At 39.9% G+C, this 14,008-nt stretch overlaps 1 long non-coding RNA gene across 1 annotated transcript in view; it reads right to left on the bottom strand.

Annotated features, from left to right (window-relative positions):
• Positions 1–3,088: 3,088 nt before the first annotated feature.
• LOC147030952 (uncharacterized) overlaps positions 3,089–14,008 on the bottom strand; it is a 33,026-nt gene continuing 22,106 nt past the window's right edge. Inside the window, exons 2-3 of the long non-coding RNA XR_015056584.1 lie at positions 6,402–7,371; positions 3,089–6,311 (exon numbers count right to left, since the gene is read on the bottom strand). This is a non-coding gene — a long non-coding RNA (uncharacterized LOC147030952). The remainder of the gene's footprint in view (positions 6,312–6,401; positions 7,372–14,008) is intronic.

Below are 14,008 nucleotides of genomic sequence, written 5' to 3'. Positions count from 1 at the left end.
GTGATCATGTCTCTGCGACATCTGAAATGATGATATTTACACTATATTCATTTAGTGAGAGAATGGGAAAGGGGGCCGTCGAAGGTTTTATTCCTGATATGTCAACGGGAACAAAAACAGACCCTGGATATCGTCAAAGGAAAGGAATGTATAATGATGATACAAATGCAGGAAATAGTTTTACTGTGGCAGTTCCTCTTAAAGGTATATTTGGATTTTGTGATCATGATAAAGTTCTGTATGGTCTTAAAATTAGATTTCAACTGCAAAAGGAATGATAATGAAAATATATTGCTTTTTGGTGTGGCTAATGCTTTTGCTGCTCAGAATAAATTTGTTATTGATGAAATTAGTTGGTATATTTGTGAATATACTCCTAATCTTAATACAGAAGAGATGTTGAATCGAAGACTTAACTCAAAGAAGCTACTCAATGTATCATACCTTAAAAGATGTCAACACGTTAAACTGAACCAAACCACTTGCACGTGGAATTTGGGTGTTCTGGAAGGAAAGCCATGATATCTGTGGCTCATTAAAAAAAAAAAAAAAAAACAGATGGTGGTAATGCTCCTGATAAGAATAATGCATCGAGTGATAATGCTCAGGTGAAACAACTTCGCGTTTCTCGAGATGGAACATTTTATCCATGAGATAGATTGGAAATTAATTGGGAAAAAAAATTATGCTGAAGCATTCAAGTCTAACCAAAAGGTGTGTGAAAGCAATGGAAACTAGAGGGGGGACACTCGGGAGAGTGCAAAACCTCCGCCGCCAATACTGCTGGGTCACTCAAGTGAACCTTATATCGTATTCATTAAATATGATGTCAACAGTGCTGACAGTTATAGTTCTTTTCTCCAACATTTTTTTGGGGGGGTGGGGGGGTTGGAAATCACTAAAAACATGTAGAAATGCAAAAAAAGAAATCGAAATTTTGTTGAAAAAAAAGTTGCAAAAATTTTTTTTTCCTCTCCAACAATTATTTTGGGGGGGGGGTGGAAATCACTGAAAACATGTAGAAATGCAAAAAAAAAAATTTTCTCTCTAAATTTGGGGGGGGTTGGAAATCACTTAAAACATGAAGAAATGCAAAAAAATTCTCTAAATTATTTTTGAAGGGGGGTAACAATTTTTTTGGGGGGGGTGGAAATCACTTAAAACATGCAGAAATGCAAAAAAAAATTCTCTATTTTTGGGGGGGGGGGTAACAATTTTTTTTTGGGAGTCGGGGTTGGAAATCACTTAAAACATGTAGAAATGCAAAAAAAAAAAATTCTCTAACATTTTTTTTTGGGGGGGGGGGACCAAGTCCAAAATTTAATGGCATGATCCTTAGACCATACCTAACCCCCCCCCCACCAAGTTTCGTCAAAATCCGTCGAGTAGTTTTTTCCGTAATACTCTTCACAAACAAACAAACAAACAAACAAGCAGTCTTGGACTGGTACTTACGAAATCGTCAACTTGACTGCTGACCTTGTCTAATAAAAGCTGTCTCCAGAGTAGGTAGCGACGCAAACCAGAATTTTCTATGATTCTGCACCAAACCATCAAAAATCGAATGTTTGACCTCACTGTGACCTTCACCTTTGACCGATTTTGACCAAAATCTAATCAGCGCGAGCCAACACCCTCCTGAATCACGTGGTGTAATTTGACATTGGTCGCTTCTTCCGTTCTCGAGTGTCATTTTTTGGATGTTTGACCTCACTGTGACCTTAACCTTTGACAGATTTTGACCAAAATCTAATCAGCACGAGCCATCACCCTCCTGAATCACGTGGTGTAATTTGACATTGGTAGCTTCTTCCGTTCGAGTTATCTGTACCAAACCATCAAAAATCGAATATTTGACCTCACTGTGACCTTGACCTTTGACCGATTTTAACCAAAATCTAATCAGCACTAGCCATCACCCTCCTGAATCACGTGGTGTAATTTGACATTGGTCGCTTCTTCTGTTATCGAGTTATCGTGCCTACAAACAAACAAACAAACAAACAAGCAGTCATAGACTGGTACTTACGAAATCGTCAACTTGACCTCTGACCTTGTCGAATAAAAGCTGTCTCCCGAGAAGGTAGCGACGCAAACCAGACGTTTCTACGATGATTCTGTATCAAACCATCAAAAATCGTAACGTCGACTGAAGCAAAAATCTCCATTTCTCCACGTAATTATATTATACCTTAACGTAACTCAACGACGCGTCTGCTCGAGCGCACTGCATCACGTGACGACCCGTGAAGCGTCGAGTAAAATATTTTTTATACAATCTTAAAACGTCTCCAAAACATCCGATTTTTACCAGAATTTCCACAACCGAGTTTTAAGCGTCCCAAGCGATCGCAAAAACCGAAGACAAAATTAAAATCGAAGTTAAAACGAACTCGTAACGTCGAGCGAAGCAAAAATACTTTTACGGAATTATGTTTGACTTCACTGTGACCTTGACCTTTGACCGATTTTGACCAAAATCTAATCAGCACTAGCCATCACCCTCCTGAATCACGTGGTGCAATTTGACATTGGTAGCTTCTTCCGTTCTCGAGTTATCGTGCCTACAAACAAACAAACAAACAAACAAACAAACAAACAAACGTAAGTCATCAATATACTTACGAAATCTTTAGATTTCGTAAGTAACAAACAGAAATGGAAGTCATCAATATACTTACGAAATCTTAAGATTTCGTAAGTAACAAACAGAAAGGGGTGAAAACAGTAACCTCCATCCATCTTCGAAGATGGCGGAGGTTAATAAAGAACCTATTTTGAATATGACAGTATTTAAAAGTCTGTATACAATCTATGCGATTGACCTGAGTGCTCAAAAGGAAACTATAAAGTCTAATTGAGTGGATACTTCCCTATACATTGAAATAGGAGAGAGTGAAGAAGTTGATACATATTGTTTGCTTTTGGAAGAAACAGAATGACAGATTAATACAGATAATAGTGTTATGATTAGTCTCACATAATTTTTTTGATAAATAAACGAGTGGTAAAGTGCCAACTGGGGTATATGTTAATCAAATCAATCTTCATAAACTATCATCTTGGATTCAAAATCAAAAGCCTTGTATGATTAACGTTGTTGCGGTATTCGCGCCCGCCGGCGTGCTGACGGCCACGTAACTCGAATCGCGGCACGTCGCCCACCGGACGGACAATCCAGTCGTGACCCTCTCGGACTAACGCCGGGAACCAGTCACGGGTGGACCTTTCGGTCTCACCGCGATCGAGCCAATCAGCCCCCGCGTGGGATAGGGTTGCTCGCCAAATTCGACCTACCTAAGTACCCACGCGGAGGGTAGACCGGGTGATCGCACCTCGCCGCAGGTCGACTTCGGACACGGGCCACTTAAGCGACCCGTTCCGTACTATCAGAATAACCGAGCGGTGTTATCGTCGACCTCGACGGTTCGATTGATTATCGGGCGTATTCAGCCCACTACCAACCCTTTACGTGAAGCAAGATGAGGATTCAATGGGAGAAATGACGAAGCGAAGCGGGAAACAGTTCAACACAAAGCACATTTATTCGCGGCACACGGGAAGCACACATATACAATTCCACCAAAAGCACACAGAAAAGAAAAACACAATTCCATTTACACAAAAAGCAAATGTGAAAGCGAAGACACAATGCAGAGCTAATACCGACTACCGAGCACACGGCAACACTTATACAATTTTACTTCACAGACGGCGCCGACAACACATACCCAAAACCAAGGAAAGAATACCCTCAAGGATGAGGCGGGCCTGAGGCCGAGACCGGGTCGGCCTACCCGTCTGGTGAGGAGACGCGGAGCGGCGATGGCGCCCCAACCCCGCGGGCCTCGCGGGCAGTGTCTGGTAGGGGGTGGGAAAGGGGCCCCCTTGGTCGCACTATCTCAGCGCGGGGGGGAAACAGGAGGGGGTTGCTGATGCTCGGGGTATGGAGGATTTTTATTGTCCCGCGACGAGCGTCTCCACCTCGGCCAGGTCGCGCTGTCGGCCTCCCTGGGGTGCAGCTCCCTGCACGACGCGAGCACCCCCTCGTCTGCCCTCGCCGCCTCTCCACAGCTCCGTCCCCTCCGTTCCGACTCCAACGCACACGACGACCAGCTCCTTCTTGCCAACTCCACCGCCCGCGAAGTCTTGACTCTCTGTTCTCGACTCTCCTACTCTCTTACTCTCCTACTCTACTACTCTTTGACTGACGAACACGGTCCTTTTATCAGCCCCGTAGCTTCGCCCTCTCCTCTTTGACCCCCTCCCTTCGACCTTTCACCTCGCTCCCCATTGGCCCGAGAAAAAGTGGGCGTGAAGGCTTTTTGATCCATAAATTTGCATATATCGATCGCCCTGGGGGCGGGGGCAATTCGCCCCTCGCTCACCGATTGGACGGCAAAAAGTGGGCGTGTGTCGTTTTTGATCCGTTTTTGAAGCACAAAATCCGTGATTTTGTACACGCCGTTCGGCGCGCGCCCTGCACGAGTCCAACACCGGTACCCACAGGCGGCGCAAGAACGGTGGCGATGCGACGGTTGCGAGGTGTGACGTGAAGGTCGTGGCGGTTGTGGTGAAGCGGTGGTTGGTGGTGGCAACAATGGCGGTTGGTCCAAATTAAAGATAGTAAAAGAAAAACGGCTATCCTGAAGAGTCGCAGCACGCATAAATGACATGTATTCCCACTAGACAACGGGTTTGGGCCTAACTACACATGTACTTACCGAGATACCTCACCTAAGGGACCTGAATGGTGGTTTGCGAATTTGGTAACCACAACAACGTTACTACAATTCAGAGAAAAGGAACAGTAAGAATTGATGTTTTTCTCACAAGAGAACAGGTGAAAATTTGAATGATAATGGCTCACTTAAAATTAAAATGTCAAAACCAATGTTGAAGAAAGATTCAATAAGAGAGATGAGTGGAGGATTTCTCCCATTTCTAATTCCTTTATTTGCTAGTTTAAGTGTGGCTGGATCATTGACGGGTGGTATTTCAGCAGCGGTGAAAACTGCCAACGAAAGGAAGGCTCAACTCCAGGCTCAAAAATAATTGGAAAGACATAACAAAAAGAGTTGGAGAAACAAATTAGTGGAAGTGGTGTAATTGTAGATTTTTCTGAAAAACTTGAAAGTCTGCCTGATAAAGCGAGATTGTAAGTTGGAGATATGCTTTCTTCTATCACACAAGCAGGTGTAAAATTAACTAAAAGGAGTCATTCCATCCGAAATCACCAAATTTAAGAAAATGTTCCCAGTTGACCCCCTCAGATTTACTTTAAACTTTCATAAAATAGTTCCCAGGTATCAAAATGAAGCTCCATAAAATTTAAGGTCCATAGATGCGGTCAACTCCGAGATATTGAGGGTTGAAATGTGGCTGTGGCCCTATTTTTATGGTCGTTGTGAGCATCACAAAATGAATGGCTACTTTTAAACTCCCACAACTTTTTAAATATTAATGCTGGAGCCTTGAAATTTTCAGAGATTATTCCTCCACAACTGCTCTGTAAGAAACAAACATAAAACTGAGTATCTTCTTCTTCTTTCGGCTGCTCCCGTTAGGGGGTCGCCACAGAGGATCAATGATCCGCATAATGATTTGACACAGGTTTTACGCCGGATGCCCTTCCTGACGCAACCCTGGTTGCCTCTTACGACACACAGGAATATGGTACACCTATTCCAACCGGGGCAAACATAAAACTGAGTATACCTATATTAAATTTTATGACCTGATCAGTTGAAATCCAGAAAAAAAAATGTTGGTTTTGTATGAAGACCCAACTTTGAGACCCAATATATTTTTATTGACCTATCCCAGAAGCTTGAAATTTTTTCATGTGATAACTGTATGGTAGTAGTATTCAAATTCTTGTTTACTTTTCTTAATCAGTCATATATAATAGTCATGATCCCTCAAAAATTGAAAATTTTCATTTTTCATCAAAATTCAGGTGAGGATTGCAAATATATGACAAGGTATACCACTTTAAATTGTTCACCATTGGAAAGAGCATATTCAAGTTTACAAAAAAAAAGTGTCAAAAACTGTTTGACTTGTATGCAATTATGTAGCGACCACCCATGTCACCTACCGGCTTGTGTGTGTATTTCTCACCTTAAACTCTATTCATTCCACGTTATATGACGTGAGAGTATTTCTTTCCAGTCAACAATAATATCGTTCAGTTCATTTCGAAACGAATGAATGTTTCAAGAAATTCGTTCATTTTTATACACTCGTCGTATAATTCAGATAACTCATTTTCCACATCTGTTATCAACGATGTTTTTATTGGGGACAATCTGTTGAAAAAAAAAACAATAATTATTAGTCGTACAGTGATTTACTTCTGTTTTAAACAATAAATAATGAATTGGGTTGTGAAATCTCACCTCTCATCTCGTGAAAACGATTGATCTGCAAGGTTGCAGTAAGAATCTGAATGCTCCATTCTCTGAAAATACCTCCGTTCGCTCAAAACTTGGTTTAAATAAGCACGTAATGACGTCATGGGAGATTACATAACAATGGTTTTTCCCACAAAGGAAATGACTTGGTTCGGGCAAGGCAGCCGTTCTCAAGCAGCCGTCATTTTCACGGCAACTGTGCTTTAAAAACACTTCCCCATTTTACAAAACCAAAGGTTTCGTGCTTGAAGAGATAAAGCGAATATACTCGATGGAAATGAATGTTATAAAATGAAGTTATTACCTAAAGTAGAACATGAACAAAGATTAAATGGATCACTCTTTGAATGGAATGAAAAATATGAAAGGAAAGAAGTGCTTTAATCAGTGTCTCAATTTTACATTTGTTCAATGGGGCAGAGATCAGTCTCCTATTTTGGGTTTTTGGGCCTTGAGACAGTCTCAATTTAACATTAGTTTGTATGGAAGAGGGAGGAAATCAGTCTCCTATTTTGGGCTTTTTGGACCTTGAGACAAAGCTTTTCTCTTTTCCCCATTCATTTGAATGGCTGCCTCAGAAGCCCCATTTATCCTCTCCTGCTGTCGAACCTCATGAATCATGTGACTCAAATCTGATGATGTCATCAATTTTATTTTCTGTCGACCAATTTATCCCAAGATGACCCTCAAAATTGTTATACTGATCAGATGCATTCTTCATATGGAATTATGATGTCATAACGAAGGCACCTATGAGATCATACAAAAATCATACCTATTCAAATGGAGTACTTGCCATGTTTCAATTTTTTCCATGGGCATTTTGTAGATACAGAGGTCCAAAGTTTTTCCTTTATTCCAACATGGCTGCCACACCACGTTACATGAGTAGTCCCTCCCATGGTGAAAATTGTGTCAATTTGACAGGCAGTTGCAGAGAAATACCACACATGTTCTGTGTGGAGAAACAAACAAGCAAATGAAAAACCACTCATTGAGTCACAACTTGGCAAAACAGCACAAAGTAGAATGGCACTCGGAAGAACACATACCTCTACCAGGTGGAACAGTTCACGTTTTGTATCCCACTGATGGGCTGGATCCGAACCAAAATCCAATCCGCTTGTTCTTGTCACCTATTCAACTCATCCACCTTGTTTTATCATAACTCGTCCACAACTTTTTGAGATATAGTGATATATTTAGTTTTTGGCCCTATCAATTTTCGAAATTAGGCCTGCGTTGACCTTTTGACCTTAAAATTAATTGGTAGTTGAATTCCGTGTACTGACATGAAAATGCTTTTTAAATTTCAAGTTAATCTGATGAAAATTGAGGATTTTAGAAAATTTGGCCCAAATTGGCCTCTTGGCCTATGTCGAGCTTTTGGCCTATGTTTACCTCAAAATTAATAGGTGGCTGAATTCGGTGACCTGATGCGCAAATGCTCTTCAAAGTGTCAATTCGATGAAAATTGACAATTTTAGAAACAATTTTAAAATTTGGCCTATTTTGGGTTGACCTTATGGCCTATGTTGATCTTGTGACTTAGGATAATCACAAAAGTAATGGGTGGTTGAATTCACTTCCCTGATATGCAAATGCTGTTCAAATTTAAAGTCAATCGGATGAAATTTGAGGATTTTTGAAAACTTGACTCAAATCGGCCTATTGGCCTACGTAAGGCAGACGACCTTTTCGGTCGACCGAATTTTATGAAACTTCAATGCAGGACCGTCGCAAGGTCGGTGACATTAATTTCAGAACGATCGGTTTAGCGGCTTGGGCTGGAGGCGAGCAGAGAGACAAAGACAGACAGCCAGACAGCCAGACAAAGACACACAAACACAAACAGACACAAACACAAATGGAGGTGATCAACATACTTGTCAAAAAAAAAATTCCCCCAAGTAACAAACAGACAGACAAACGAACCCAAATGCCTCCAGCTCCGGCGAGGGTAAAAATATAACAGTAAAACAATGTATCTGGTCTGGGAAATGTATCTTTGGTGAACTCACGGACCAGCAACACATGTGGGGTGAACCAGAAGTTTCTGCAAACAGAGGATTGTAGAAAAGGGGTCCATTCAGGCACATCTCCTTTGAGTATGATGCATTAATTCAATTCAATGAAAAAGCCTGCCAAGCATTCATCATGCTGGAGCAAATTACTGGCAACCGAGTTAAATGCATTTTGATGGTTCGAAGTAGAAACAAGTCTTGTACATAATCCAGATTATCAGAGTAGCATAGAAGAGTGGCCAGAGGTCTCCAAGGGAACAGTGCACACCTGATAATCCACAAAGTGGAATGCCATGATATTGTTGATAATGTTCACCAAGCCTTGACCTTCGTAATTTCAAAGGAAGGCTCAGGATACCAGGAGCCACCAAATGCTTGTTGCTCCAAAATAAGTTCATCCAAACCTTTTTGAATCCATTTAATAAAACCTTCTGAGGATTGTACAACTTTCATTCTATCCCAAAGCCTAGACGTAGCCAACTAATTTAGAAGCAATACTCTCCCCCAATAAGAAAGATGGGCAAGCAAACCCCAACATTGGTTGAAAAAAACAAAACATTTTCAATGTCATTCACCATGCCCTCCCAATTTCTTTTGAATACACTTTCTGCACCAAGAAAAAACCCCAAAGTACTTGAAGCCTTCAGATTTCCACTGGAATTCCATCCAGTCTTGGTACTGCTTTCATTGCCAGAATTTCAAGTGATTGCACAAGTTTTTCCAGAGACAAAGAAACTGCCAATTTGTCCTTTTTCTCGTACTTCAGGCGAGGCATACCTCTGAAAACCTCTATTGCATCATCCTGCAGATTATCACTGACAAAGAACCTTCAATAATATTCTGACATTTTTGGGCATATGTATTACACATCCCCAGTCAGACATTCTCTGACTGGGGAAACTTCAATAGATTGCGATTTCTGCTTTTGCAATATCTCTGCTTTTGAGATGCCATGCAATTTTAGAAATAAAATAAACATTGTCAGAGCATCCATATTACAGATTCGATTCATCTACAGCCGAATCATTGCACCTTTTGGGCTGATGTGTGTGTGTGTGTGTGTGTGTGTGTGTGTGTGTGTGTGTGTGTGTGTGTGTGTGTGTGTGTGTGTGTGTGTGTGTGTGTGTGTGTGTGTGTGTGTGTGTGTGTGTGTGTGTGTGTGTGTGTGTGTGTGTATATATATATATATATATATATATATATATATATATATATATATATATATATATATATATATATATATATATATATATATATATATATATATATATATATATATATATATATATATCTTTTATGATGGTTCCTGGAGGGAGGTATTGTTTCGTTTTGGTGTCCACGGTATTCCACCTTTTTAAGAATAATTTATCCATCATTTAATTTTTTATTATTTTTTCGATTTTCAATTATTTTATTTTAAAATTTCCCCCTCCAAATTTCAATATTAAAATTTTTTTTAATCACATCAATATTTTTCAATTATTTATATTTCCAATATCTTTTTTACTATTTATTTCTCCATTATTTTAATTTTTTAATTATTATGATTCCCAGAGGGAGGCAATAAGTGATTTGTCTTGGTGTTTATGGTTTCCAGAGGAAGACATTAAGTGCATAGTCTTGGTGTCTGTGGTGTCCCCACTTTATGCAAAAAGAAATATATATTTTTCATGACGAGGCAGATTTCAAGTGCTACCAATTGGCTAATATTACAAGTTGGCTATACGGGGAACCATCAGCGATCTCCAGTCACAGGGCTGTAGTTAGTTCCCTTTAAGTGAGACTGTTTCTCAATGAATACTTTGCTTTTCTGAGTGTTCCTCCCAAAATGCATAGTTTTCTGCAACTTAATTTTTTTATTTATAAAACATTCCTTTCAATGCTCTTTTACTTTGGAAAAGCATCTGGAATTACTGACAAAATATGGCAAGGCACGAAGAATCTCCTGGAAGAGCTGAGAAACGGCTCTTCCAGACAGAATGCCAACAATTGCAGTGATGTGCCCTGCTGAATAACACTTTTCCACATTATCCCAAAGGTTCTGGATTTAAGGGAATATCAGAACTACAAAAAAAAAACACATTGCAAGGATGCAAGTGATTGGGGGATGCTGTGAAAAACTGTGTTGTTGAAGAAAGGCTCATGGAGAAAATTGTTGATTGCTGTAATGAACTATCCTTCAATGCACCATGAAAGGCAACTGGGTTTGTAACAAGTTCGCTTAGAACATTGACAATGGGGAAAATCCACATTAGTCCATTGAGAAAAAGTAAAAAAAGCCATAAAATGTCACCGCCCCCGTTGTTTTTGTAATTTTGCTGTCTGGAGTTAAAGGGATAGCCCATATTTATGTCCAACGAAAAAGGCTGTCAGTCGAGCATTCGGCCATCTTTGATCAGATCACAAAATAAAGTGAGGTGCACGTGTATACCATCATGCACTGTACTTGTGCCAAGTTTGAACAAAATCGGACCAAGCATGTCAAAAGAAATGTTTGAGGACACGTTTGAGTAACAAAATTGTTACCAGTCGGCCATATTAGATCTGATCTCGAAAAACAAATGACGAGCAGATGTAATCCAACATTCATTATTTAAACAGTGTGACAAATTTGAACAACATCAGTAAATGCATTTCTGAGAAATGGTTGAGGATGTGACAGGCTGAGTCAACTTCACCTGTTATTAATTCAACAGTCAAGCAGGATTTTAATTCAGGACCCCAGGATCCCAAGTCTGCCACCCTAACCATCATGGCAACACCCTATAGTCATAGTCAGGCAGCAGTTGTCACTATCTGATAAGTACTTCAATAAATTTGCCAACTTTGATTTTTCACTTTTATTTGTTCAAGGACATCATACTGAATCACTTTCAACTTGTCTTCCAATTTTCAGTATCATATTTCAACACCCGGGGGTGCTTTTTCAAAATGGCTGCCAAAATCACAGAAAAAAAGTTAAAAACATAATATTGACCACACATATCAACTGATATGATGATGTTTTCTGGATTGTTTCATCCTCGTGATACTAATTATGAACTCTTGTTGTTTTGCAGGGCTCAAGCTGATGCCGGGCCATGTTGTCTGTTCCCATGAAAGCAAACATCTGACCAATTGAAATATGGAACAGTGCATCATTTGTGCAGAAAAACGGAAAGATGAATTTTCATTAGCAAGTGAAATATCTCTAAACAATATTAAATTGTTCAGTGAAAGATGGGCTAGACTTGGTAAAAACATGAACATTCATGATAGAGTAAAGCAGATGAACATTGTTGCAGGGGCAGAATATCGCTACCACAGAAAATGTTACAAATCACTTTGTGACCAAGCTAACCTTGAGAAAGCTGAAAGAAGTCATGAAGAAGATTTAAAATGTACAGTGAACAAAAAGAGAGGGTGGCCAAGTACAAGTTCTGTACCGTCAACTCCAAAAACAAGGAAAACGTTTGATCAGGAATTGTGTGTTTTCTGTCAGGGCAGTAGTGTGGAAAAACTGCATCAATTTGCAGTGAGCCTATGGGAAGGAAGTTCTTACAGATAAAGGAACTGAGCACAAATGAAGACGTCCGCGCAAGATTGGCACTCCTTTCTGATGCCATGGATGCATTTGCCCAAAACTGTAAATACCATCTGACCTGTTTCATAAAGGAAAGCAGACACATTGAATCTTTCCAGAGTACAAACACTTGTTCGTCTGAAAATGAAGCCATCGGAAAAGCCATATGTGACATTGAAATTGTCAACATATTGCAGTTGATAATCACCAATAGTGACAGTTTCCCAAGCATTGACATGAAGATAATCAACAATGCCTATTATATATTAAACTCCATGAAGAACATGATGTAACAGTTCAAAGAACTAACTTTAAGCAGCACCTGAAGTCCCTTTTACTTGAGAAGATACCTGGGATTGATTTTGTCAAGCATGGGCCTAAACCAGAAATTGTTGTGTCACAGTTAGTCAAAGACAAAATCCTCACATATGAGTATGAAACATCAGATGTGGATGAAGAGATGGAAATTCTTAGCAGGGCTTCAAAGATAATTCGAAGAGAAGTTGACAACATGAAAAACTGGCAATATAAAGGATCATTTGATGACTTTGAAATGCCGAAGAAGCGATTGCAGCTGGTGAGGTGGATAACCTATGGTCCACATACTACTCTACCAGTCAAAAGAGAAGCTGAGAAAACATCAAGAAATCTAACTCAGCACATCATATCTGCATATCGAACTAAGAGACAAATTAACTATGAGTCCAAAGAAGGTGGCAGTTTTCACAAGGATAAGAATACACCATTGACTGTTGGCCTTGCACTGGTATCATATCAAGCAAACAGGTCACGTTCACAAGTGGAAATGCTCTAAAGCATGAAGACGGCCGTTTCATATGATGAAGTTGAGAGAATGACCACAAGAATGGCCATGGATGTAATGGATGACCTTAATGACAATGTTAAAGGCATGCATGTACCCCCCTTTCTAAAGCAGGGAGTAAGACCCTTGTTTGCTATAGACAATATTGACTGGGGTAGTGAAGTAGGGCCATTTCATGGAGCTGACTTACTAGTAGCACAAAAAAAAAAAAAAAAAAAAAAAAAAAAAAAAAAAAAAACTTGAAGGGAACCCTCTTCTTGGTACAAAACTGAAACTTAACTTAAGTATCAAAGAATGAGCTCGAAAACAGAAGCTCGATATGCAGTACCTGGAATGTGACAAACCAACTAATCCTAAGGTTGACAATAATGGTTATAAATTGAACACTTTGAAAGGTATTGGCCATGTCTATGCGCAGATTAATATTATGTGGTTATTCGTCTGTAGTTGGGTTCTATCAAATTTATTGGGGGGGGGGGTGGAGGGAATGCACAAGAAGAAGGAACAGAGGGAGGTGACACTGAGTATGAAGTTGACAAGGAAAGAACAGAATCAGAAGAAAAAGAAGACACAAATAATGAAGATGGAGGAGAAGAAACAGGAGACATGGACAAAGCAACAAAGGATGGTTCAGTGAATATATCTGTATCAGAGACAGCTACAACAGAGCCTCAGACAGCAAGAAACACAGGGATACTACAACAGAAGAAAACCCAGTGTCCCACATGGTCAACTTTCAATTCCATAATCACAGAGAAAGCCCCAGTATGGAACATCGGGATTTGTGCTCCACTGTAACGGCGAAGTCCAACAGAATGGCCTGCACTCATACATTCTGACGCAGGCCCAGAAGATTAACTTCATGACTGTTGGAGATGGCTGTTGGAGAGGTTGCGTGACCGTTTTAAACAAGGAACTTGTCCATCGTGACTTCCGATGGGTTTTCTCAGACCACCACACATATTTCATCTGTAGGCCTACAACAGTATTGTCTATGAGTACACAATAATTGATCGAGTTAAGGTGTATCCAAATCACTAAAACCTTAATATGTCAAGTATTGAAGGAAATCATCTTTAACTAGTGAAAACATTAGGGTGGTCAATAACAAAACAACAAACAGAGTTATAGTTTGCAAATTTCCCTTTTACATACTCAATTTATTCGTCATAACTAGATTCCT

This window comes from Eptatretus burgeri, chromosome 3, assembly GCF_056783735.1.
Source record: "Eptatretus burgeri isolate ZD-2024b chromosome 3, Ebu_testis_v1, whole genome shotgun sequence".
Taxonomy (NCBI): Eukaryota; Metazoa; Chordata; class Myxini; order Myxiniformes; family Myxinidae; genus Eptatretus; species Eptatretus burgeri.
This window is presented reverse-complemented; position numbering and strand designations above follow the sequence as displayed.